Source organism: Sturnira hondurensis, unplaced genomic scaffold (genome assembly GCF_014824575.4).
Source record: "Sturnira hondurensis isolate 20B ecotype Veracruz unplaced genomic scaffold, ASM1482457v3 Scaffold0003090, whole genome shotgun sequence".
In the NCBI taxonomy this organism is placed as follows: Eukaryota; Metazoa; Chordata; class Mammalia; order Chiroptera; family Phyllostomidae; genus Sturnira; species Sturnira hondurensis.
Window position 1 is genome coordinate 8,970,987 of NW_028075721.1, and position 23,851 is coordinate 8,994,837.

At 49.7% G+C, this 23,851-nt stretch overlaps 2 non-coding genes across 2 annotated transcripts; one reads left to right on the forward strand and one right to left on the reverse strand.

The window, feature by feature from the left end:
• The first annotated feature begins 18,875 nt into the window (after nt 1-18,875).
• On the forward strand, nt 18,876-18,958 carry TRNAL-CAG (transfer RNA leucine (anticodon CAG)). Its single transcript has one exon. It is a non-coding gene; the product is annotated as a tRNA-Leu (tRNA).
• A 233-nt stretch (nt 18,959-19,191) lies between these two features.
• Nucleotides 19,192-19,274, reverse strand: TRNAL-CAG (transfer RNA leucine (anticodon CAG)). The gene has a single exon. It is a non-coding gene; the product is annotated as a tRNA-Leu (tRNA).
• Between the last annotated feature and the right edge of the window lie 4,577 nt (nt 19,275-23,851).

The following is a 23,851-nucleotide window of genomic DNA, read 5'->3' on the forward strand; positions in this document are numbered from 1 at the left end:
AGGGCTTGGTGATGATGAACTCCTTGAACTTGACCTTATCTGAGAAGCACTTTATCTGTCCTTCCATTCTAAATGAAAGTTTTGCTGGATAAAGCAATCTTGGCTGTAGGTCTTTGGATTTCATGACTTGGAATACTTCTTTCCAGCCCCTTCTTGCCTGTAAGGTCTCTTTTGAGAAATCCGCTGACAGTCTGATGGGTACTCCTTTGTAGGTGACTGTCCCCTTATCCCTTGCTGCTTCTAGGATTCTCTCCTTCATTTTAGTCTTGGCTAATGTAATTATGATGTGCCTTGGTGTGTTCCTTCTTGGGTCCAACTTCTTTGGCACTCTCTGAGCTTCCTGGATTTCCTGGAAGTCTATTTCCTTTGCCAGACTGGGGAAGTTCTCCTTTATTATTTGTTCAAATAAGTTTTCCACTCGTGGCTGTTTCTTTCCCCCTTCTGGTACCCCTATAATCCGGATGTTGGAACGTTTAAAGATGTCCTGGAGGTTCCTAAGCCTCTCCTCATTTTTTTGAATTCTCATTTCTTCATTCCTTTCTGGTGGGATGTTTTGTTCTTCCTTCTGGTCCATTCCATTGATTTGAGTCCCAGTTTCCTTTCCATCACTATTGGTTTCCTGTGCATCTCCCTTCATTTCAATTAGTTTAGCCTTCATATGTTCCTCTAATTTGTGACTATAATCAACCAGTTCTGTGAGCATCCTGATAAACAGTGTCTTGAACTGTGCTTCTGAGAGGCTGGCAATTTCTCGGTCGCTTAGAGTTATTGGCTCTGGGACTTTGAGTTCTTCTTGCGCCATCTTTTGGGTTGTTCGTGCCTGTTCCATAGCAGGATCAGAGCCCTAAAATGTTCACTAGACCAGGGCAACTAAGTCGCTGGGTTGTGACGTTGTATGTGGGGGCGGGGTCAAAGAGGGACAATGGCTTCCCTCTGCCGCCTGCTGCTGCGACCCCCACCAGCACCACAGCCACCACCGTCACCAGGCCCACGCGTTTCGTTCCACTGCACGTGAGTGTGCCACCGCTGTCAGCCCTCCACCACTGGTTCGCCCCCTGGGGCCTGCGTGGTCCATCTCACTGTGCACGAATGTGCGACCTTGGTCAGTCTGCCCCGCACCCCGACTGATTCTGGCTCCCTGTGCGCCTGGGTCCGGGGATCTGTCCAGCCCGACCCAGCTCCACTGCCGGCTCCGCCTCTCTTACCGTCCCGTTGAACGGTTCGTAGCTGTCGGACTGCCGTATAATTCCGTTTTCTGGTCTTTGGGTGTGTCCTAGTTCTCCAAAACTTTTGTTGTATTCAAACTTGGTTGTGGGAGAAGGCACAGTGTTTCCACCTATGCCTCCATCTTTGCGGAAGTCCCCAGTTAATCCAATTTAAAAATAGGCAACATAAGTACTGGCTGGTGTAGCTCAGTGGATTGAGCGCGGGCTGCAAACCAAAGGGTCACTGGTTCGATCCCCAGTCAGGGCACATGCCTGGGTTGCGGGCCAGGTCCTCAGTGGGGGCCACATGAGAGGCAACCACACGTCGATATTTCTCTCCCTCTCTCCTTCCCTTCCCCTCCAAAGATAAATAAATAAAATGACAGTAACCTTTGTTAGCAGGGTTGAAACTAGAGCTTTTGTAAATTGATGCTGCAAATGTAAAACAGTCCTTTGGAAACAGTTTGGCAGTCTCTTAAGAAGTAAAACGTAACAACATTTTATATGCCCCAGCAATTGCATGAATGTTCATACAGCATTATTCGTAATAGCCAAACAGTGGAAACAACCCTGGCGGCCACCAGCGAATGAGTGAGTACACAAACCGCAGTGGCCCACACAACGCAACACTTCTCAGCCCTGAAAACGGAATGAGGTGCTGACGCGTGCATGGGTGAGCCCGATAAGCCCTAGGCTGAGTGAAAGCAGCCCGACACAAAGGGCCACATATTGAGTGATTCCCTGCCTGTGAAGTTTCCAGACAAGGCAAATCTGCAGGGACAGGGATGGATGAGATGAGTAGTGGGATGGGGATGGGGGTGGGGAAAAGGGAAAGACAGCAACATGAGCATGAGGGGTCTTTCTGGGGTCATGGAATGCCCTACCATTCAATGGGGATGGGTGCACAACTCTGGATATCCACTACACATCACTGTACGCTGAACAATAACATAAAAGACTTCCAAAAACAACCACCCACAAAAAGAATGTACAACGTACTTCTCCATTCTGCTGGTGAGGGACTTTGGCATCATCCCCAATTTGGAGCTGTGATGAGGCTGCTAATGCACACGTTCTTGTGTGTGTTGTTTGGTAGACACGTTTCTCCGAGGTACAAACTGAGAGCGGAATTTCGGGATCGCATGCACACTCTGCTTTCGCAAATACTGCTAAAGCGTTCTCCCAGGCCTCCTACCCACATACACCTCGACCAGCAGGGCTTGAAATTTCTAGTTGTTGCATGGTCCTCGCTGACCATGGGCCTTGCCTCCCTTTCTCTTCGGCCTGAGGGCGAGTGTCGGCACCTCCTCCTCGTGTAGTTTACGTGTTCCTGATGTCTAAGGCAATTGCCCACCATTGCCCACCATTTCAAGTTCACTTTGTCTCACTTTTTGGCCACATGGAAATCCTCTTTGTGAAAGGCTGGTTGATGTACTCTGGACCTTTTTTCTCCTTTAAACGGTCTGTTGTAGTCTTACTGGTTTTCTTTTTTTTTGTTGTTGTTCTTCTTTACATGTTCTGGATGAGAGGGGTTTTTAAAAATGTTTTATTTATTTTTAGAGAGAGGGTAAGGGAAGGAGAGAAATATCAATGTATGGTTGCCTCTCATGAGTCCCCTGCTGGGAACTGGCCTGCAACCCAGGCATGTGCCCTGACTGGGAATCGAACCGCAATCTTGTGGTTCACAGGCCCGTGCTCAATCCACTGAGCTACACCAGCCAGGGCTGGATGAAAGGTTTTTAATTCCAGTCTTTGGCTTGACTTTTCACTTTCTGAACAGTGTCTTTTGATGAACACAAATTTGAGCTTTGATGTAGTCTATTTTATTCATTTTTTAAATTTATGCTTTCCTTTAGGAAATCTAGTCCCCAGGGTAATGTTGGATGCGGGGCCTCTGGAAGGGATTCAGGTCCTGAGGAGGGAACCTCATGAATGGGGTTAGTGCTCTTCTAAGAAGCCCAAGAGCTAGCTCGCCCCTTCCTTTTGCCACGTGAGGCTACGGCAACAAGAATTCCATAGCCTGCAACCTGGAAGAGCATCCTCTCTTGAACCTGACCATGCCGGTGCCAGAAACTTGGACTTCCAGCCCACAGGACCGTGAGAAATGCATTTTGGGTATCAGTAAGCCGCCCAGTACTTTGTTGCAGCAACCCGAGCTGATGAAGATGACCCGTGATACTGATTTCAGAAAAATATTTGGCCCATGTGTTTGTTTATTTTCCAATAAATAAACCAATTAGAGATTAAAATCACTACTCAGTTGGAAACACACTTGTTGGGAAAAACAGTTTCGGGGAAGGAACGATCCTTCTCTTGGAGAATGGGTTGGGGTGTCAGTCTCCCCAAACCCTATGGTGTTTCTGACACGGAGAAGAGAGTGGCGGAGAAGCCAAGACCTCCCTGAGGGAAAGTGGTGAGCAGGAGCCATGTGTAGTAAGGGGTGGGGGTGGGGGGCACGGCTGACCAAGGGAGACCACAGCAGCAGCAGCCAAAGGAAAAGAAATACAGACCAGAGAGCAGCTCCGTCATCACACAGATGGGCAGAGGGCCTGGCATAGGAAGGAGAGCAGGAGGGCGGGCAGTGGGCATTTTAGAGACAGTCCAGTCTCCTCAGATCCTGCTTCCCGTATGTCCCTGCAACCTATCCACACCTTGGAATTCATAAGCACAACTGGCTCCTAAGAGACACTGGCTCAGATGGGACTCTTCCACTGACCCTGGAGTCACCTTGGGAAGGTGGCTCCGTATCTCCAGGGGCGGGTCAAGGCGGACTGGTGACTCTGAAGGCTCCCGCCTGCCCCTAACGGGAGCTGGGGGCTGAGTTGCTCAGGGAAGCCCCAGCGCCGCTCTGTCCTCCCCTCCTACTAACCCCCACCCCAAGTTGTTTCTGGACATTCCACGTCCCTGTGTGAGAGGCCTGGGCAAATTCTTTGTGTAACAAGTGGTCATAAATCTGTGACCTCCCTTGCCCTGCTGACCTGTCCTGCAAGAGTCTTCCGGAGCCTTTAGGCAAGAGGCCCCTGCAGAGAAAGAGGGTATCTGCTCTGTCTACAGCTGTGCTCCCTATACTCCTCCCACCTTCCCCTCCTCTCTCTTGTCCTAATTCCTGGGGTTGGATGCCAATACCACAGCTGAAAACTCAAAAGCTCCACTAGTCCTGTTCCCAGAATCCCTCCTTCTCCAGACCATGCTTCCGGAGTCTCAAATCCAGGGTGAAGCCAAGGGAAGGCTTCCTGAAGCCCCAAAGAGCAAGGTGGAGCCAAGTGCAGAAGAAAGCATACTGGACCTCAATGGAATGTTCCAGAACCGATTATGTCAACAAAAGCAGGTGGTAATTATGTGCCTAGCTCTGTTTTATGTGGATTAATTTATTCAACACTCACAAAAATACTTTTTGGTGGGTACTATTGTTTTCCCATTTTACAAGAGGAGGAAGCAGGACCAAGAGCGTAGGGTGCTTGCCAAGGTCCACGGCTCTAATTGAAAGAGCCAGGATTCAAACCTAAGAAGTCTGATGCCCAAATCCAGGCTCTCAACTCACACTTTCAACTGCCTCTCTTAGCCCCTGGGCAAGATTCTGCCTCTGAGCTTTCGGTCCTGCTGTTCCCTCCTGCTGGAATGCTCTTCCTCCCTGCATCCTTCCAGACCCACCCAAGTGCTTTCCCTGAGGTACTCCAGTCCCCCCACCAGACAGAATTCCATAGCATCCTCCCCTGGGCCCCCAGGCTGCCACTTCTTCCACCATGCAGTGGCCACGCCATGCTGTCTTTGCCCACTCGTGACCTCACTCTGCAGAGAGCCGTGAACATTGGCGGGCAGGCCCTGGGTCCTGGCCCTCACAGCGTCGCAGCCTCAAGCTCACAGCAAACGTCGCCAAGAATAGTTCATTGCTCCAGATGGGGCTGCCTCAGCCTCTGACTTCCTGTGCAACTCAGATCCATTACTGCCCCATTCTGGCCTCAGTTTCCCCATCTACGGAGTTCCCAGGAATGAGATTGTTCTCTGATTGCTCCTCAGCTGCTGAAAGCCCCCTCTCTCTCCGCCAGGGAAATCACCTGGAGACCCTGTCTCCGCGCCCACTTGGGAGAGAGACCAGGAGCTGCGGGCTGGGCCAGCCCCAGGCGCTGGGATGTCAAGCTGGCACTCGACTGTCTGGAGGAGTATATGAGTCACTTCCTGCCTGTGGAAGGGCCAGGAAATGTCCCGAACCCTCTTTCCAAACCTCTACTCTTCCTGCCTGGGCCTGAGAAGGAGGTCCTCCAGTAACAAGACCTCAGAGCAGTAATAATGGTTATTAAGTATTAATACCCCCACCCCTCCTTCATAGGGCTACGCATCCTCAAGCCAGCAAGCAGGGCAGTGATGGTCAAAATAACAGGCCAGAGGTGGGCCAGAGCTCCAACTCCAAGGAGGCCAAGTCTTCCCCTCTCTGAGCCTCAGGTCCCCCATCTGTAAAGTGAGATAAGAGTCTCTTTCCTGCCAGGTCCCTGTGACAAATATCTGTGGAGGTGCACAGTGCCTGACACACAGCTATGGGCTTCGACTGCTTTATCAGGGAGCAACTGGGAGCAAACGGTGGGTGCTCTATCGACCTGCATGGCCCCAATGTCCAGCATGCAATACAAATCCAAAAGATTCACTTTTGGCCAAGAGGGAGGCATAGGTAGACACACTGTGCCTCCTCTCACAGCCAAAAGCAGGACAACAACAAATTTAAAAACAAACACAACCAGAACTGACAGAAAATCAAACTGTATGGAAGTCCGACAACCAAGGAGTTAAAGAAGAAACACTCACCCAGGCCCGTAGGAGGGACAGAGACAGGCAGCCGGGTGCAGAGGACTCACAGCAAGGCGGCAGCTGGTGGACTGGGGGTCCCACATCCATGTGCGGATGAACCGGGAGGAACAACTGGGGAGCGAGACAGACCCACAACCCAGGGCTCCAACGCGGGAAAATAAAGCCTCAAACCTCTGACTGAAAACACCTGTGGGGGTTGCGGCGGCAGCAGGAGAAACTCCCAGCCTCACAGGAGAGTTTGTTGGAGAGACCCACAGGGTCCTAGAACGTACACAAGCTCACTCACCTGGGAATCAGCAACAGAAGGGCCCAGTTTGCTTGTGGGTAGCAGGGGAAGTGACTGAAAACTGGCAGAGAGTGGAGCAACTGCCATTGTTCCCTCTTGGACTCCTGTCGCACAAATAGCGTCACAACACAGCCACGTGGGTTGTCCCACCCTGGTGAACACCTAAGGCTCCACCCCTCACTTGACGTAACAGGCGCATCAAGACAAAAAAAATGGCCCACATGGAAGAACAGATCAAAGCTCCAGAAAAAATACAACTAAGTGACAAAGAGATAGCCAACCTATTAGATGCACAGTTCAAAACACTAGTAATCAGGATGCTCACAGAACTGGTTGAATATGGTCGCAAATTAGAGGGAAAAAATGAAGGCTATGCTAAGTGAAATAAAGGAAAATGTACAGGGAACCAACAGTAATGGGAAGGAAACTGGGACTCAAATCAACGGTATGGACCAGAAGGAAGAAAGAGATATTCGACCAGAACAGAATGAAGAAACAAGAATTCAAAAAAACCGAGGAGAGGCTTAGGAACCTCCGGGACAACTTTAAATGTTCGAATGTCCAAATTATAGGGGTGCCAGAAGGAGAAGAGGAACAACCACAAGTGGGAAACTTACTTGAACAAATAATAAAGGAGAACTTCCCCACTCTGACAAAGGAAATAGACATCTAGGAAGTCCACAAAGCTCAGAGTCCCAAAGAAAGTGGGCCCAAGAAGGAACACATCAAGGCACATCATAATTACATCACCCAAGATTAAAGATGAGGAGAGAATCTTAAAGGTAGCAAGAGAAAAGGAGACAGTTTCCTACAAAGGAATGCCCTTAAGACTGTCAGCTGGTTTCTCAAAAGAAACCTTGCAGGCAAGAAGGGGCTGGAAGGAGAAATATTCCAAGTCACCAAAGGCAAGGACCTCCATCCAAGATTACTCTATTTAGCAAAACTATCATTTAGAATGGAAGGACAGATAAAGTGTTTCCCAGATAAAATCAAGTGAAAGGAGTTCATCATCACCCAGACCTTATTATGTGAAATGTTAAAGGGACTTATCTAAGAAAAAGAAGATAAAAAATATGAACAGTAAAGTGACAACAAACTCACAACTATTAACAACTGAACCAAAAACAAAAACAAATTAAGCAAACATCTAGAACAGGAACAGAATCACAGAAATGGAGATCACATGGAGGGTTATTGGCTGGGGAGTGGGTGGGGAGAGGAGGGGAAAGGTACAGAGAATAAGTAGCATAAATGGTAGGTAGAAGACAGACAGGGAAGATTAAGAGTTGTGTAGGAAATGCAGAAGCCAAAGAACTTATATATATGACCCATGAACATGAACTGAAGGTGGGGAATGCAGGTGGGAGGGGGTGTGCAGGGCAGTAGGGAATAAAGGGGGGAAATGGGACAACTCTAATAGCATAATCAATAAATATATATATTTTAAAGAATCCAAAAGGTCTGCCCTGGTCCACGTGGCTCAGTTGATTGGGCATCTTCCTGCAAATCGAAGGGTCATTGGGTCACAGGTTTGGTCCTAGGTCAGAGCATGTATGGAAGACATCTAATAAAGATTTCTCACATCAATGTTTCCCTCCCTCTCTTCCTCCCTCCCCATCTCTCTAAAAAAATAATCAAAAAATTTAAAAATAAAAATAAGAAAGTAGTTATTCTTTAAAAAAAAATCTCAATGCTTAAGGAAATGTTGTACTTTCAGCCCTGCCCCCCCCAGCCCCGAGCCCCAAGCTGCAGGCAGTCACTCCCCCACCCTCCACACCCTGCCTGCTCATCTAGGGACTGGTGTGAACTTGTCTCAGTTCACACTCTAAGATCAAGGCCCAAGGGAGCAGTAGGCCACCCCAGGGACTCTGCAGTCAGCAGAGCTGGCCTGGTGTGCCTTCTCCAACACCAACCCGCCAGGCGACCCGCAGGAAGTTCTTGGACTTGTCCAAGCCTCAGTTTCCTCGTGTGTGAAGTGAGTCCAGCTTCTCCGTACCCGTCACTACTGCTTTGAGACTTCGAAGCATGAGGAGGCCTGGGCATGGACCTTGTACATCGCACATGATCTATTAATTAAAGATTACTTCAAGGGTGAGAGGAGGACACGGTGGGGTGGGGAGGGGAGGCAGGCTTGAAGCAGGGTCATAAATCATGTCTTTCAGGAACGCAGAAGAGGGAGCAACATCTCCCAGCTGATAAGGCGTAGAGAGCTCTTTGGAGAAGAGGAGCCTGGAGGCCCAGAGGGGAAGTGGCCTGCCTAATGAAATGCCACACAGCTGGAAGGGGGTCAACAGACCTGGCCCCAGTTCGGGCTGGAAGGCAGCCATCGGTGACAGAGTTGCGCGCTGGCCCCAAGACACCCCCCAGGGGACGCGGGAGCGGGGTGGGTGGCTGCTATTCAGGGTACATTTAGAGGCTCCCATTTCCTCTCCTGAGAAGCCCAGGGCTGGTCGAACAAACAGATCTTGGTTGTTTGTTTGTTTAGATACTATGCCTAAGCAGGGACAGTTTGTTCTGGGGATTTCACCTCCAGCGTGAAAAGTGTGGCCCCAGACTGTGAGTTCTAGACCATTCTGGGCCTCCCTTTCCCCTTCTGTAAAATAAACAGATTCTGCAGGCCTCTGTGGACTCTTGCAAACAACCACTGAGAGCTACTGTTGCGGGGGGCCAGGGCAGAACGGGGGGCATAGAAGACTAGGTGTTAGGAAAACTCGGGCCTGTGCTCCTCTAGGCTGGGAATAGGATGGGCCCGCTGAGCCGCAGGGCACAGGGGAGCCTCCGGGGAAGGACACTGGGGTCATGGGTGGGAGGAAAGTGTTTCCCTAGTGATTCTTTCATGCCATTTAAAGCAGAATTATGTAAATGTAAAGCCTGTTAAGAAAACCTTTTTAGACATACGATGTAAAAAGTGTTTCAAGTGTATATTGAAATTTGCATTTTGGTATGTTTAAAATTCTCACATAAAAGTGTTATCACTTCAGGCTCCAAAGTCGCTCAGCTGACCCAATTCTATTCGTCATACGTATTTATTTGGTCCTCATCCTCATTTCCTGGCTCCCACCACTTCAAACCCTTCGGATTTCCTGAGTGATAAGAGCAATGGCAGCATGTTTTGTTAGATTTGATTTCTTGTCTTCAGTTCCTGAAAACCCTTCAGAGCCATAAAGGTGGGGTGGGGGAGCCCCTTTCTGCCACAACTGGGTTTAGGGGCAGTGCTCGGAAAGCACCCAGGGAGGGGCTGTGGTTGCCAGGGAACCAGCCCTGGATAGAGGGGCCCACAGTCTGATTTCTGAGGAGAGGAGGGACAGAGGTCGGATCAATCGCCCATGGCCAGTGCAGTTAATCAATCACACCCGTGCGACGAAGCCTCCAGGGAACCCTAAAAGAAAATTTGAGGAGCTTCCACGTGTCACGGTGCCCAGCCCCAAACTCCGCAGGGAGAGGCGCTCCTCAGTGCCCGAACTGCTCCCAGGCATCTCTTCGTCTGCGTGTTGATTTGTCCCTTTTAAGGTCCTCTGTAACGAACTGGTGACCTGGAAAAAAACTGACTGCGGCTCTGGTTCCCTTTGAACTCGCTGAGGTTCGAAGGGGAAAACAATGGGCAGGATCTCTGGCCCTAAGACTTCCGGATGCCAGCGGGAGAGGAGAGGGGGGGAAAACGAAAGGAAAGTGAAATCCTCGCTGCTCACAGGCGATAACTTCTGATAATGGCTCCTGTGATTCATCGGAAAAGACCTGGCACTGAAAAAAACAAAAATAACAGGGAGGGAACAACAGGCGCCGTGAAAGGCAAGTTTCCATTTAACTTAACCCTTAGGTCTGCTCGGAGCTATTTCGGCAGGTGATTTGTTCGCCTTTCTCTGGGCCACGGGCTTGGGCTCAATTCTCCTTGGCCAGGAATGCAAACCAGGAGGCTTCCTTGAGGCAGTGTCCTTTGGATCTTAAAGTTAGGCAGTGACGTCCTCAGCTGGCTCTTGGGGAAGGGGAAACCACTCAGAGCCTGCCCAGCCTCAACCCCTGGCAAATAACCTCACGCCTGGCTGTGTGTACCATGGTCATCCCCCAGCAGAACCAAGGGCACCCAAGGAGGGTTCCAGAGCACAGATGCCTTTTCCTAATATCTTTTTTATGATCAGTGTGATACATGCTCCTGATGAGAAATTCCAGGACCACAGAGAGTGGGAACTCCTATCTTGTTCCCTCTCCCCAAGAGTGAACAGGGTTCTGGGCACCTTCCCAGAGTCATCTCCAGGTTGGCCCTGGGACCAGCCAAGGTAATGATGCCCTTTCTATAGCTGAGAAAACAGAGCCCTGGGAAGGGGGTGAGACTGTTGAGGCCACACAGCTGAAAAGCGGCAAAGTTGGGATTTGAACTTGACTCTCCTGCCCTCATGTCTACCAATGTCCGTGAGTCTAGGAGTGTCAGCTCTGAGCGGCTCCATTCTCAGTTTACAGTCCTTCTCTGCTCCATCCCCTGTCCAGCACAGACACACAACACGTCACACTTACATGCACCCAGCCACACAAAAATGCCCCGTATACATGCACACACTGGCCCCGTAGGCTGCCCTCACCCCCATGCACACACAGCCATCTCCAAACCAAAATACACACTCCCACATTCTTGATCACTCATGTGCATTGTGCAGAGACACATACATATATGTCATCACTTGCAGAGACCCAGCTTCTACACACCCATAGGCACAGGCACCAGTCCTTGTCCTGTCTCCACCGGACTCCTCTCTCACTCTCAGAGAGGCCACACCCCCTTCCCTGCAGGATCTAATTCTAGTTGCTGTGCCCTTCCCCACTGGCCAAGATTCTAAGGCAGCAGAGTTCTGAGGTTCCTGTCCTCACCGCTACAGCCCCGGGACCTCCTGGAGACTTGGTGAAGATTACTGGCTCCTGAGGTTAAGTGCACAGGTGTCTTGAAGGGGACCTTAGCTGGAAGACAAAAATCCCGACTCTAAAGTGGAGGACCAACCCTGATTCTCGCTCAAGCCCCGGTGACCTTCATGCTCCCCAACTGCTCGTCTTCACTGAATCTTTCCAAAGCTCTTGCCTCAGTTTTCCCCAGTAGCTCTCAGAGAATGGAAACCTGCACGTCAGTCTGACTCCAGGCTCTCCCTTAAGTGTAGCCTAAGCATAATAAAAACACACATTCCTGCCCCCCAGACCTACTTGGGGTCCCCAGGGCTGGTGCAGAGTGGGCCAGTCAAAAAGGTGAGTAGGCCCTGGATGGTTGGCTCCGTTGGTTGGAGTGTTGTCCTGTGCGCCAAAAGGTTGTGGGTTCAATCCCCAGTCAGGACAAATACCTAGGTTGCGGGTTTGATCCCTGGTCAGGGCACCTATGGGAGGCAGTTGGTTTCTGTCCCTGTCTCACATGGATATTTCTGTCTCTCTCTCTCTCTCTCTCTTTCTCTCTCTCTTTCCTTCTCTCTCTGAAGTCAATTAACATCCTTGGGTGAGGATTAAAAAAATAATGATAATTAATAAATAAGCTGAGTAGGCAGGGAAAAGAACGAGTTCCTCGCTTCCTCGGACATGTGTTAACTAGGGGAGGAACTGCTGAGCCAAAATGTAATCTCGGGGAGCAGAGCACAGTGACTGAGGTTCTTGGCTGGGGTGCTGTCAATATCTGCAGAGAGGACACTGGGAATTTGGGGTTTATCCATTCATTTTCTCAATGAGTAAGCATCCCCAGAGTGCCTACAAGGTGCCAATGCTGGGATCAGTGGGGAATGAAGAGCTCAGGCAGGTCCTGCCCCCGTGGAGTGTGGGGTCTGCTGAGAACCTGTGCGGCGTGGGAATCACTCACACACACACACTCACTCGCACACACACACACACACACTTGTATGCAACCACACATCACACTGAGAGTTGTGGTGCAGACAGGAGCACTGACCCAGGCTGGAGGTCACCTTCCCAGGGTTAGGGGTGTCTAGAGCGCTGAGATGAAGGTGTGGAGTTCCTTCTGCAATGTTGAATCTTCTTCAGACTGCCTGGCCTAAATATATATATATATATACTGCATCTGACTCTCTCCTATTTATGGGAGTCTTGACAAACCAGGACACTTGGTCTGTGTGGCTGCTGAGACCTTTGAAGAACAAAGGACGCATCAGGAATGCTCCTCTTTGTTGTTTCTGAAAAGGAGTTTTCCTGACTTTTCCTTTGGTGGCTCAGAAGCAGTGACCTGTGGGGGCCTGGCTCCCCAAGGCATCTCTGTCAGGGGGCCTGGGCATCCTAATTTTGTACTAGTCAGCAATGAGCTATGGGGACTCGAAGAGACAACCTGTCACCTGTTGGCCCCTGTTGACATGTCCTTTGCTGGAGTTCCCCAGCACCAAAAACAAAGCTGGGTTTTTCAGGCTCTGGAGCCTAGAAGCCACATCAAGAGTTCAGAAAACTGGGAGTTATTTGAGGGTGAGAGAATTTCCGGAGGAAATGTTGAAGTTCTGATTCTGTGCAAGTGGGAAAGTCCGGTAGCTGTTAGATTCAGCCACTCCCAGTATTCAGACCACCCTCCCCCTCCTCGGAAGCCCCATTTGGATGGGCCCAGGTGTCGCTCGGAGATGGCAGTGCTGACTTCTAGCATCTCAGGGACCAGATCCGACTCTGCACAGCGGAGGAAACAGCTGCAAGCTGAGCCTTCAGGCTGCGTGAAGAAAATGAGTGAAGGCTTCGGGAATGTGGAGTGTTCGTCCCTTTGTACCACCCTCTGTCCAAGATCCCCAGCTTCCCTGGAGAAATCGATGGCCCAGCTTAACCCTAGAGGCTCCTCTGTAGCATCCTCAGTTCTCAGACTCATATCCACTCAGTCCCACTCCCAGGCCTTTGCTCCTGCGGTGTCCCTGCCTGGAACGCCACCCCTTCCTGTTTTGCTTTGTTCACCTTTTCCAGCAAGCTTTCCCCTCTTCAACATGCTGGAGTTCTTTTCTGGTGGGACTGCTTATTTCACTGGGTGAGCTCTGATCTCTTGCTCCTGATGCTTTGCAGCCAAGCCATCAGGGCCCACACGATATAATCAAAGTACAATACAAGCATTTCCCTGGCCTGGTAGCTCAGTTGGTTAGAGCATTGTCCCTTCATGCCAAGTTTGTGGGTTTGATCCCCGGCCAGGGCACATACAAGAATCAACCAATGAATGCGTTGTAGATTGCACTGTAGATAAGTAGAACAAAAAAATTGGTGTTTCTCTTTCTCCCTTCCTCTCCCTAAACATCAATTAAAAGTAAAAGATGAAAATACAAAATATAAAACAAACCACATATATAACTAAATATTTCTAGTAACAACATTGGAAAAGTATACAGAAACAGATGAAATTAATTTTAACTGTACATTTTACCTGATGCAACATAACCAAAGGATTATTACTTCAAGATGTCCTCAATATGCAAAATGAATAATAGAATCACTTGCATTCTAATTGTCATGTTCCTTTGAAATCCAGTTTGTATATTGTGCCTACAACCCATCTTCATTCAGTATTTCAAATGCTCAGACTGCTGTGTTGGCCGGCACAGCTCTAGGCTATGTTAGCCCTCAGGTGACATGTGGCCTAAATTCACAGTAAACTGTCTTAAATCAAAAAGAGCATTGGCTCGTGAAATTGAAAAGACCCAGACAGATACTTTTCAGCACACTGACATCCAGGTGTTCCAATGATGTCAATGTCCTCACAGATCTGATGTTCTGTATTTTCCAGCTCTTTTCCCAGCAAAGACGGCCACCACCAGCCTCAGGCTTTCCTCCACCACCTCTGCCGCCGGACTCCCACCCCTAGCTTCTCTTCAAGAATTTCCTTGGCCAGACTCCCATTGGGCCAACCAGACTCAAGTCCTCATTTCTGAGCCAATCGCTGAGTGACTAGGTGAATGGAACTGACTGATTGGTCAGGCCTGAGTCACTTGCCCATTTCCCACATGGTAGAAGAGTGGAGTCAGCCTCACCTGAACTGCTGGGAAGGAGAGTGGGGAGGGGTTTGCTTCCCAAAGAAAAACTGGGGGGCTGGGATCAGAAGGCAAGGTGGGGAGGCCGAGAAGGAAGATGAGTTTGGGGAGTGAGCTGTGGCCAGAGTTGAACTGAATCCCAGGAGGCTCCCAAAGAGTTCTGGTCCAAGAGGATAACCATCTGGTCCCGAGGAAATGTTAAAAATATTTCATGATAAATGTGGCCTCTGCCAATGAGGATGGGGAACAGCCTTTGGGCTGGATCCATCCGGGGGCTTGGTGGTGGGTGGGGAATCTGGAGTGGGAGGGGCCAGGATGGGCAACCTGTTTAGCAGCTAGTACCACAGTAGTTTACTCTGGCCATAGGGAGTAGACTGGGGGAATATCCAGTGGCCTAGACCTCAGGCGCTGCGTCCTCTCTGCCCGCTGCATGAAGTACTCAGCCTACTGGGAGAGAAAGGCCCAGGCTGGCCGGGCCCTAAACAGAGTACAAAACCCTTTTAGCTAAAGAGGCAGAGCAGATGGGGCCTGTGAGAGGGTCTAGAGGTCTCTGAGGCTCAGATGGACAGAAGAGCTGATGTGGAGGGCTGGGCATGGGGGTTAGAGATGGAGGCTCCTGGGGAAGACCAAAGGTCATGGATGGCCTCACCTGGGGAGGCCTCCTGAGCTCCATGGCGCTCATCCCTGGGGTTCTCTTTCTAGGGTGACCAAAAGTTTGGGGGCATGATAAGCAGGCTAAAGAACCTGGAAGTGAGCTCCTGGTCTCAGGTCTGGTCACCACGGTGCGCGTCATCCATTCAGAATGGGGAAACCAGTCTGCCCACCTCTCTTCATGGAGACTGTGGACCTTGCGGTCTCTGGCTCCGGTTCCAGAGGGGCTGATGGTTCGTCCACTTCACCCTGGGACCCACTCTCAGTGGGCCCCGGTGCCCAAACTAGAGCCTTGGCAGGGACTCACTGCTGGCACTTGATGGTTTCTGAAGCCCCGGAGGCCAAGGAAACCAGAGCGTGAAGTACAGAAACTTGGCCATGCCACTTGGGCTGGCTTGCCGGGAAAAGCCACCCCTTTCTTTTCAAGTCTCCAATCATAAAAACAGGACTAAAAATAGCACGTCAGAGTAAAGGCTGCCATCTGAGCTGGCAAGCCTGCATGGCCTTTTTTTTTTTTGAGACAATGTAAAGAAAACACCTATCACAATGCTAGGCCCAGAACAGTCCTCAAGAAGCAATATTGAGCTAGAAAGGCCAGGCTCCGCTGGACAGCAGTGTGACCCTGGTGAATGACTTGGCTCCTCTGAGCTTCATTGTCCTCATCTGTAAAATGAAGGCGATGAAAACCCACGTCATGGTGCTATTAACGTTATGAAGGGAAATAAATAATGGATGTCAAGGAGGCATTCACTGGAGCTCAGCTTCCTGTTACTCTTTCCCCAAGCAGAGATGGCAATACAAGCTAAGATCACAGAGATGCCAGAATTCTCCCTTTTAGATCCCTCAGCTCCCCAAGCACCAGGTCCCCCAACTGGAAGAGCCAGGCTGGGACTTCCCCTGACGTGGGTAGACTTTCCATAGTGACCTCACGGGACTTTCCTCTCCCAAACTGGACAAATGCCCAGAACAAGGAATGGGTGTAGTCTGTTCCCAAGAGCCCATTTTTGATGTGTAGGTTGCCAATAAGGACGAAATGGTCTTGGGGGCCTGGGGCTTCAACGGGGCTCCTGAAAAGCATTTTGCAGGCTGGGAGTCTGACACCTGATATTCACCCAAATCTAGGAGGACGCAGGCCTGAGTGGGGCCCCAGCACAGATCCCTCTCAAGTGAGCACTCTTTGCAGACAGGCAGGAAGGGACACAGGCACCGCTGGCTGGCCGGGCTTCAGCTCTGCCCAGCCTCTGTTTCCTCATCTCTAGAATGATGCAAACTCTGAGACATTGGTGGTATGAGGCATGAGGGGAGGGTTTGAGAGACAGAGAACGCTGGGCTTCCACCCCGGATAGGGCCTTGACAAGTCACTCAGCCTGCCTGAGCCTTGGTTCCCTGGTCTGCAAAATGGGGCAAAAGTGCCCCCGTTGGGGGGCACTTTGAAAGGAAGTTGTGAGCATCTGGTTGCCTGGCCCCTCTGTGGTCTTGGGGGCTTTCTGTTGCATCCCTGAATCCCTTCTCCTGATCACATCCCTCCACCACCCCACCCTCCACACACCAGCCAGCCAGCAGGGCCTGTCCCTTTTACCTCCAAAACATATCTTGAATCTTGAATTCGACTACCTTTTGTGACCTCCGCTTCCCTGGACCAGCCACCATCATCTCTCCCCCTCTCTTGCCATGGCCTTTCCCCTGAACTGCAGCTTATCTCCTAACGTCTCACATCCACCTTCCACACAGCAGCCAGAGGAGTCATTCTGAAAGGCCACCTGGGTCATGTCCCTCCCTTGCTTGAGACACTCCAGTGACTCCATCACACACAAACGAAAATCTAGACTCCTCTCCCTGGCATTCTGTCCCTGTGTGATACATACTTCAGCCTCCATCTCCACCTTACCCTTGCCCCATTGGCTTTGTTGTTCCTCCGACAGACCACGCTCCTCCCTGCCCCAGGACCTTTGCACTGGCTGTGCCTCTCACTTGGAATGCCCACCATCCGCAACTGTGATTTTACTTGTCTCTCCCTTTTGAACTCAGCATCACCTCTTTAGAGAGACCCTCTCTGACCACCCTTCCTATGAGAGCCCCTAGTCACTCTCGGTCACTGTGAAAGGATACTTTTTCTGAGGTAAAATCATGAGTCTCATATAAATACAAATGAACACTAGTCAATATTTCATTGAACTTGTTATTTTATGGGGGAACCAGTAAGATTTGCAACGGGTTCGAAAGGGGAATTCAAAGACACGCATATATTGGCAATCGGGGATGATGAATTTATATACCGATGCAAAAATGGCCAGTAGCCACAGGGCAGTATTTAATTGCACTGCACTCCCCAAACCCACCTGTCTTTCTATGCGCAGGTGCCATTCGTGTGCAGAAGTAATGAAAGGTGAAGGCCCCTATAGAATCAGAGACCCAGGGTTGGTGCCCCGGTGAGGATTCCAGTTATCTTTGGGCAGCCTCTTTCAGTCTCTAAAAGTTTCCCCACACATCCTCTTTCTTGCACTTACCAGCACCCCAACTTGTCCACCTGTTCCTTATCTTTCTCCCTGCACCCACGCGGGACTGTGTCGTGAGGGCGGAGATGGTACTGTACACGGCATCTAAAAGAATGTGTGGCACATAGTGAGAGCTCAGGAAATACTGACATCCTTTGCAATAAATACCCAGGGCAGTCGGTATTTCAGGGGAGGACACAAAAGAGGTTATCGCTGGGCCTAAAGTAATAAATTCTGACTTCGGATGAGAAGGGGCATTTGGGGCAAGGAAAGAGGGGACGGTTCATCACCTGTCAGACAACCAGGATCTCTGCCCATGCCCTAGTGCTGCACGGCTCCTTGACATCCCAAGCCCTAAGGGTTCAAAGGGACAGTTATGGGGTGGAGGTGATAGGGCGTGTTCTCTAGCCGAGGCTGCTCTGTGATAACCATCTCGGGGGAATCAAAGGGCACTGAGGTGTCATTGTGACTCCACACCCTCGGGGTCTGTCCAGGGTCGGGTGCTGAGATAGCTTTCAGGCCCTCTCTTTTCCTGCCCGTCTCACTTAGTGGCCCATTCACCCCAGCACCCCCATCTCCTGTCTCCCCATCCTGCCCACCTTTCTTTAGGAGTTGCATTCTCAAGGCCTTAGGGAGCCTGGGGATGGGGGCACACGAGATTCTAGGAAGGTGGGGGTGTCCTTTGCCTCCCGGAAATCCCATGGAGAAAGGCGCTCAGAAATCCCGTGAGGTCTTCTGGTTTCTGGATAGAGCCCACGCGTTGGTAAATCTGGGATTAGGGAAGGATTGGGTGGGACGTCCGGCTCCAGGTCCCGCAGAGCTGGGGAGGTGGGGGGACATGAGCCACGAAATGGTGGAATGCAGGAAGGATAAGGTGAGGCACGGATTATTCACGGATGTTATCTGAACGCCTACCTTGTGCCAACCACGTTTTGGGTACATTGGGGTCACGGTTAAGAATAGGGTTGGTGTGGCTGTGTGGTTGCAGGACTCGATCTAACCCGGAGCCTGGATGAGTTGAGCACACGTATAAATGTGAAGTTGCAGTTTTGACAAATGTTCGGAAAGAGAATGCGGTACCGGTGCCAGGAGACCTTGCGATATCCCGGCTCCCCCTCCTTCGGGCTCCAGCAAATAGATCTATTAGCCAGTGCAGTGTGCGGGCTTTACTGCTTCGTGCAGAAACGCAAGAGTGCTTGCAGATACAAGATTCAAAGCTGATGTGCATAGGAAATGCATGCGCGCAGAATGAATGCGTGTCGGAGGCACAAATCAAAGCAGCCCTGGGTCTTCAGCGGGCTGTGTGCGCCCTCTGCTGCAGCCCAGGAGCCTCGCTCGCCGCTTCCGTTCGAGCCCATGCTGATTTCCAGCTGCTCCTAATGCTGGGTAGAGAACAAACTCAGCCCGAATCATTTCACGCGCATGCGTACACTACCGATATTCAGAAAAGTTCTTCCGGCGAACGTCACCTCTAGCAGTCAGGATGGCCGAGCGGTCTAAGGCGCTGCGTTCAGGTCGCAGTCTCCCCTGGAGGCGTGGGTTCGAATCCCACTCCTGACAAGAGTGTGTATTTTTCTTCTTATTCATAATAACCACAAATCGACTACATAATATTTTGTGCCTTTAGATACTACTGTGCTGTAAAAACAAGTAATTAGAAGTAATCATCTTCCTAGTTAGCTGTACATAACTTTACACTGTAAAAAGTTAGTCCCCCTCTTGTAGAGCAGAACCTTGTTACCGTAGTCAAAACGCACACACCTGAGTAGTTCAGGAAGTTAAAAAGTGACGGCTGTCAGGAGTGGGATTCGAACCCACGCCTCCAGGGGAGACTGCGACCTGAACGCAGCGCCTTAGACCGCTCGGCCATCCTGACTCGGTGGGAGCTGGGTCATCAGTCTCATGTAGTTTCTAGTATAATGCAAGGCGGTTTCCGAAACCAGTTAGTTACGGGATTCCTGGCACCTTTTTAAGTCTGGCTATTCAGTTCCTGTCGTCACTCTTAATCTGGTTCAGTCTTTTTTAGTATTTATACATTTTTAATGGAAACTCTCTAGCCTGAACAGAAATAGAAAATCAATTTTCAGTAGAAAATAAACATAAAAATGAATACAAAGGAAATGAGACTTCTTTCCTTAAATCTTAGCCCCTTGCCGAGGCTTGGAACCTGAAGTTTTTAACCTTATTTTTAACGACCAATTCTATCGGGGTAAAGGGCCGAGTTATTGTTGGGCCACTGCGGGGTTTCGGCGACTCTTTTCGGAAGGGGCGTTGCTCTGTGATGGGCTTTCCCATGGGCTTCCCAGGATGGGAAGCCACGGGCAATAGGATCCTGTTCCACAAGCTGTTTAGCTGGAGCCTCATCAGGAGAAAGTTGGCTTTTATACCTTGTTAATAAACTTCGGTCTACCAAAGCCTATTGTGCACAAGGGGTCGGGGTGTGTCCATCTGTCCTTGCTCTAAGACCTGCAGCTGGAGGTGCACGTGCAGTGTGGGTGGGTAGTTACAAAGCAGGAGACTTGGGGAGGTGGTCATATCCCCATCACGGGAGGCATTCAAGGCTAGAATGCACAGTCACTTCGTGGAAGAGCGGGTAAGGGAATTCCAGAGTCCCCGTGTTAGTTCCTTATTGTTGCTGTAACAAATCACCACTGATTGTGAGATATACAGTATATATATGAAAAATAATAAAGTACTTAATAAAGAATAACACTAGAATAAACAGTGTGTTTCCCGTATTCATAACTGTAAACCTACTTTTGCCCCACCCTGTGTGTATGTGTGTGTGGGTGTGTGTATATATATATTTTTTGTCATCTCTTGTTATTATTGAAATACACATAATGTTGTGTCCCATCTTAAGCATTTTGAGGTGTACAGTTAAGTGGCATTAAGTACATTGCTGTGAAGCCATCATTAGCATCAGCTGCCTCCCATATGCTCCCAGACCAGGGATTGAACCTACAACCTTTTGGTGTACAGGATGGTAGCCCAACCAACGGAGCTACTGGGCAAGGGCCCTGTAGCTCTTAATCTTGCAAAACTGAAGCTCTGTCCCCTCCAAACAACTCCTCATAGCCTCCTTCCCTCAGCCCTTAACAACCACCATTCTGCTTTCTGTCTTTATATATTTGATTTTTTTTTAACCAAAGAGTGACCCTAAGTACCTCATACAGGGTTTGTCCTTTTTGTGTCTGTTTTACTTCTCTCAGGATAACACCTTCAAGGTCCATCCATGCTGTAGCATGTGTCCATATTTCCTTCCTTTTTAAGGCTGGGCAATATTCCATTGTATGTATATATTCTGCATTTTGCCTATCCACTCACCCATCAGTAGACACTTGGGCTGCTTCTCCATTTCATCAATTGTGAATAATGCTACTGTGAAATGGATGTACAAATATCTCTTCCAGATTCCCCTTTCAATTCTCTTGCATATGTATCCAGAGGCAGAATTGATTGCTGGGTCATATGGTATTTGATGGAGATGGGAAAACCTGGCGTCCTGCAGAGAAGGCCTCAGGAAGTCTTGGAACTGTGGCAAGATTGGGAAGTAGCCAAGGGAGGGTGGAAGAGGGGGCAGCCCCCAGCAGTGGGGTCTGGGCCAGAGCTGGGAGAGGGAGGGTGTTGACGCCCCCATGGCTGGAGCTGGGTTGCACCATTGGAAGGGAGGCTGAAGGAGTTCCTTCAGGGTTCATTCCCCTCCTGGTTGCTTCGCCTCTGTCACCTCCTTTAGGAAGCCTTTCCTGATGCTTCTTTCCTTCAGCTAGGTCTTTGGCTTCCTCTGTGTCCCCACAAGTTCTTGGGCTGACCCCTCAAAGCACCGGGATTGGAATGGCTTGTCTAGGTGGGTGTCCCTTCCCCGCCCCCAAAACAAGTTCTTCAAAAGGGTGGAGATTGCAAGAGTCTTGTTTGCCCCTAAGTCCCCAGGGTCTAGGACATAAAAATGTGAAGAGGGAGCTAAATGAGTACAGGTTGAGTAATGAATGAGTACAGACAACAGGAGAGGGGTAAGCCAGGGACAGCAAGTCCTGGAAATGCCACCCCGGCTGGAACCTGGAAAGAATGGGGTGGGTTTACTCAAACCCTGGATGGCTCAGGAATCTGAGCCACGGATCCCTGAACAAATAAGTAATCCTAATGCCCTGTCTTTGGAGCTCCCACCCACCCTGAACAACCTTTGCCCCTCTTGCAAAAGGGGCCAGGCAGAGAAAATAACCAAACCTCAAGTCTGACCTTTGCCTCATTCTGGGCCAATAAGTAACTGGCCCAGAGGAAGTTGGCAGGTACCTGCAAGGACCCCGCCCCTTCCACCCATGTCTTGGCTGAATCTCTCAACACAGAGACATCACAAAGGCCATCAGCCCATGCTCCTCAGCATCCTGGTGTGCACCTGTTGTTCTTGTATTATCCACCTGGAATGCCCCCTTCTCATATTGCTGTTTTCAGGGCTCTGTTCAAGTGGTACTTCTACCCTGAAGGCCTCATATCTTCTCCCTACTCTAGGAAGGTCAGGCATGGTGGCAGTGTATAGAATGGGCGTTAGCCTGGAATTACTAGAGACCACCGAAGCTGTTGGCTTTGTGGTCTTCATTCATAGCCCCTTCCAACCCCAGGGGTTGCTTGGTGACAAGAACAGCCACCTGGCCCTGACTGGTGTGGCCCAGTGGGTTGGGCGTTGTTCCGTATACCAAAAGGTCCCTGGTTTGATTCCTGGTGGGGCCACGTGCCTGGGCTGTGGACCAGGCCCCAAGGCAGGGGCATGTTCAAGAGGCAACCGACTGATGTTTCTCTTTCACATCCTATGTTTCTCTCTCTCTTTCTCCCTCCCTTCCCCTCTCTCTAAAAATAAATAAATAAAATCTTTAAAGAAAGAAAAATAAAAAGAGGCACCTGGTCCCTGTGTATAGAATGGGACATTCTATACACATTGACTCGCTGTGAGCTAACTCCTGTCCTTCTCTGAGATGGACAGATGTCCCCACGGTGACAGGAGGCAGTTAGACCAGATCACTGTTTCCCAAACTTCAAACTTATTTATTACCTTGGGTTTTTTTTTTAATGTCTACATACTATTTGTTCTCTTACATTTCTTTAAATAACTTATTTTTTCCCTTTAATTTGGTAAAATTCACATAACAGGAAATGTACCACTCTTGAGTACACTCTTCTGTGGCATTCACATGGCTGCATGAGCGTCACCACATTCTGTCTCTAGGGCTTTGTCATGTCCCCACCGAAACTTCCTCCCCACCAAACACGCGCTCCCCCTCCCTCCCTTCCCGCAGCCCCTGGCAACTACTGTTCTATTTTCTCCTTCCATGACCTTGACCCCTCTTTGATCTCTCATATGAGTGGAATCAAACGTGTTTGCACCTTCACAACTGGATTATGTCACTATGGATAATGTCTTCAAAGTTCACGCCGTAGCATATGCCAAAACTTCATTCCTTTTTCAGGCTGAACAGTGTTCCACTGTACATATGACCATACTTTGCGTGTACATCCATCCGTCAGTGGACACTGGGTTACTGCTGTTGTGAGCGTGGGTGTACAATTATCTCTTTGAGACCCTGCTTTCTGTTCTTTTGGATATATATACCCAGAGGTGAAATATACACTGTCATTCTAATTTTTAGGGACCGCCATACGGGTGGGCATCGTTTTATCTTCCCACCAACAGTACACAGCGGTTCCCATTTCTCTGCGTTTTCGCCAACCCCTGTTTTTTCTTTTTTCTTTTTCTCTATTTTGATAGTAGCCGCCCCAAGGACTAGGAAGTGCTATCTCAGTCTGGTGTGGGAGTGCATTTCCTCAGTCATTCGTGGTGCTGAGCTGCTCTTTATGTGCTTGTTGGCCATTTGAGTGTCCTTTTAAAAGAAATGTCTAATCAGGCCCTGGCTGGTGTGGCTCAGTGGATTGAGTGTGGGCTACGAACCAGGGGGTTGCTGGTTTGATTCCCAGTTAGGGCACAGGCCTGGGTCATGGGCTGGGTCCCCACTGGGGACCACAGAGAGGCAACCACACATTGATGTTTCTCTCCCTCTCTTTCTCCTTTCCTTCCCCTCTCTCTAAAAATAGATAAAATCTTAAAAAGAGAGAGAGAAATATCTAATCAAGCCCTTTGCCCATTTTTTGAATGGGTAGTTGTCATTGTCATTGAATTGTAGGGTTCTTTTATACTCCAGATGTTAATCCCTTATCAGGTACATGATTCCCGAATATTTTCTCCTGTTTCATAGATTGCCTTTTCACTCTGTTTACGCGTGTCCTTTCGTGCACAGGTTTAACTGTGATGAATTCCAATGCACCTATTTTGACTTTTGTTGCCTGTGGTTTGGGCGTCACACGGTAGAGATTGTTGCCAAGTCCAATGTCCTGAAGCTTTCCACTGTGTTTTCTCATAGGAGCTTTATAGATTTTTATCTTATGTTTAGGCCTTTGGTTTACTAT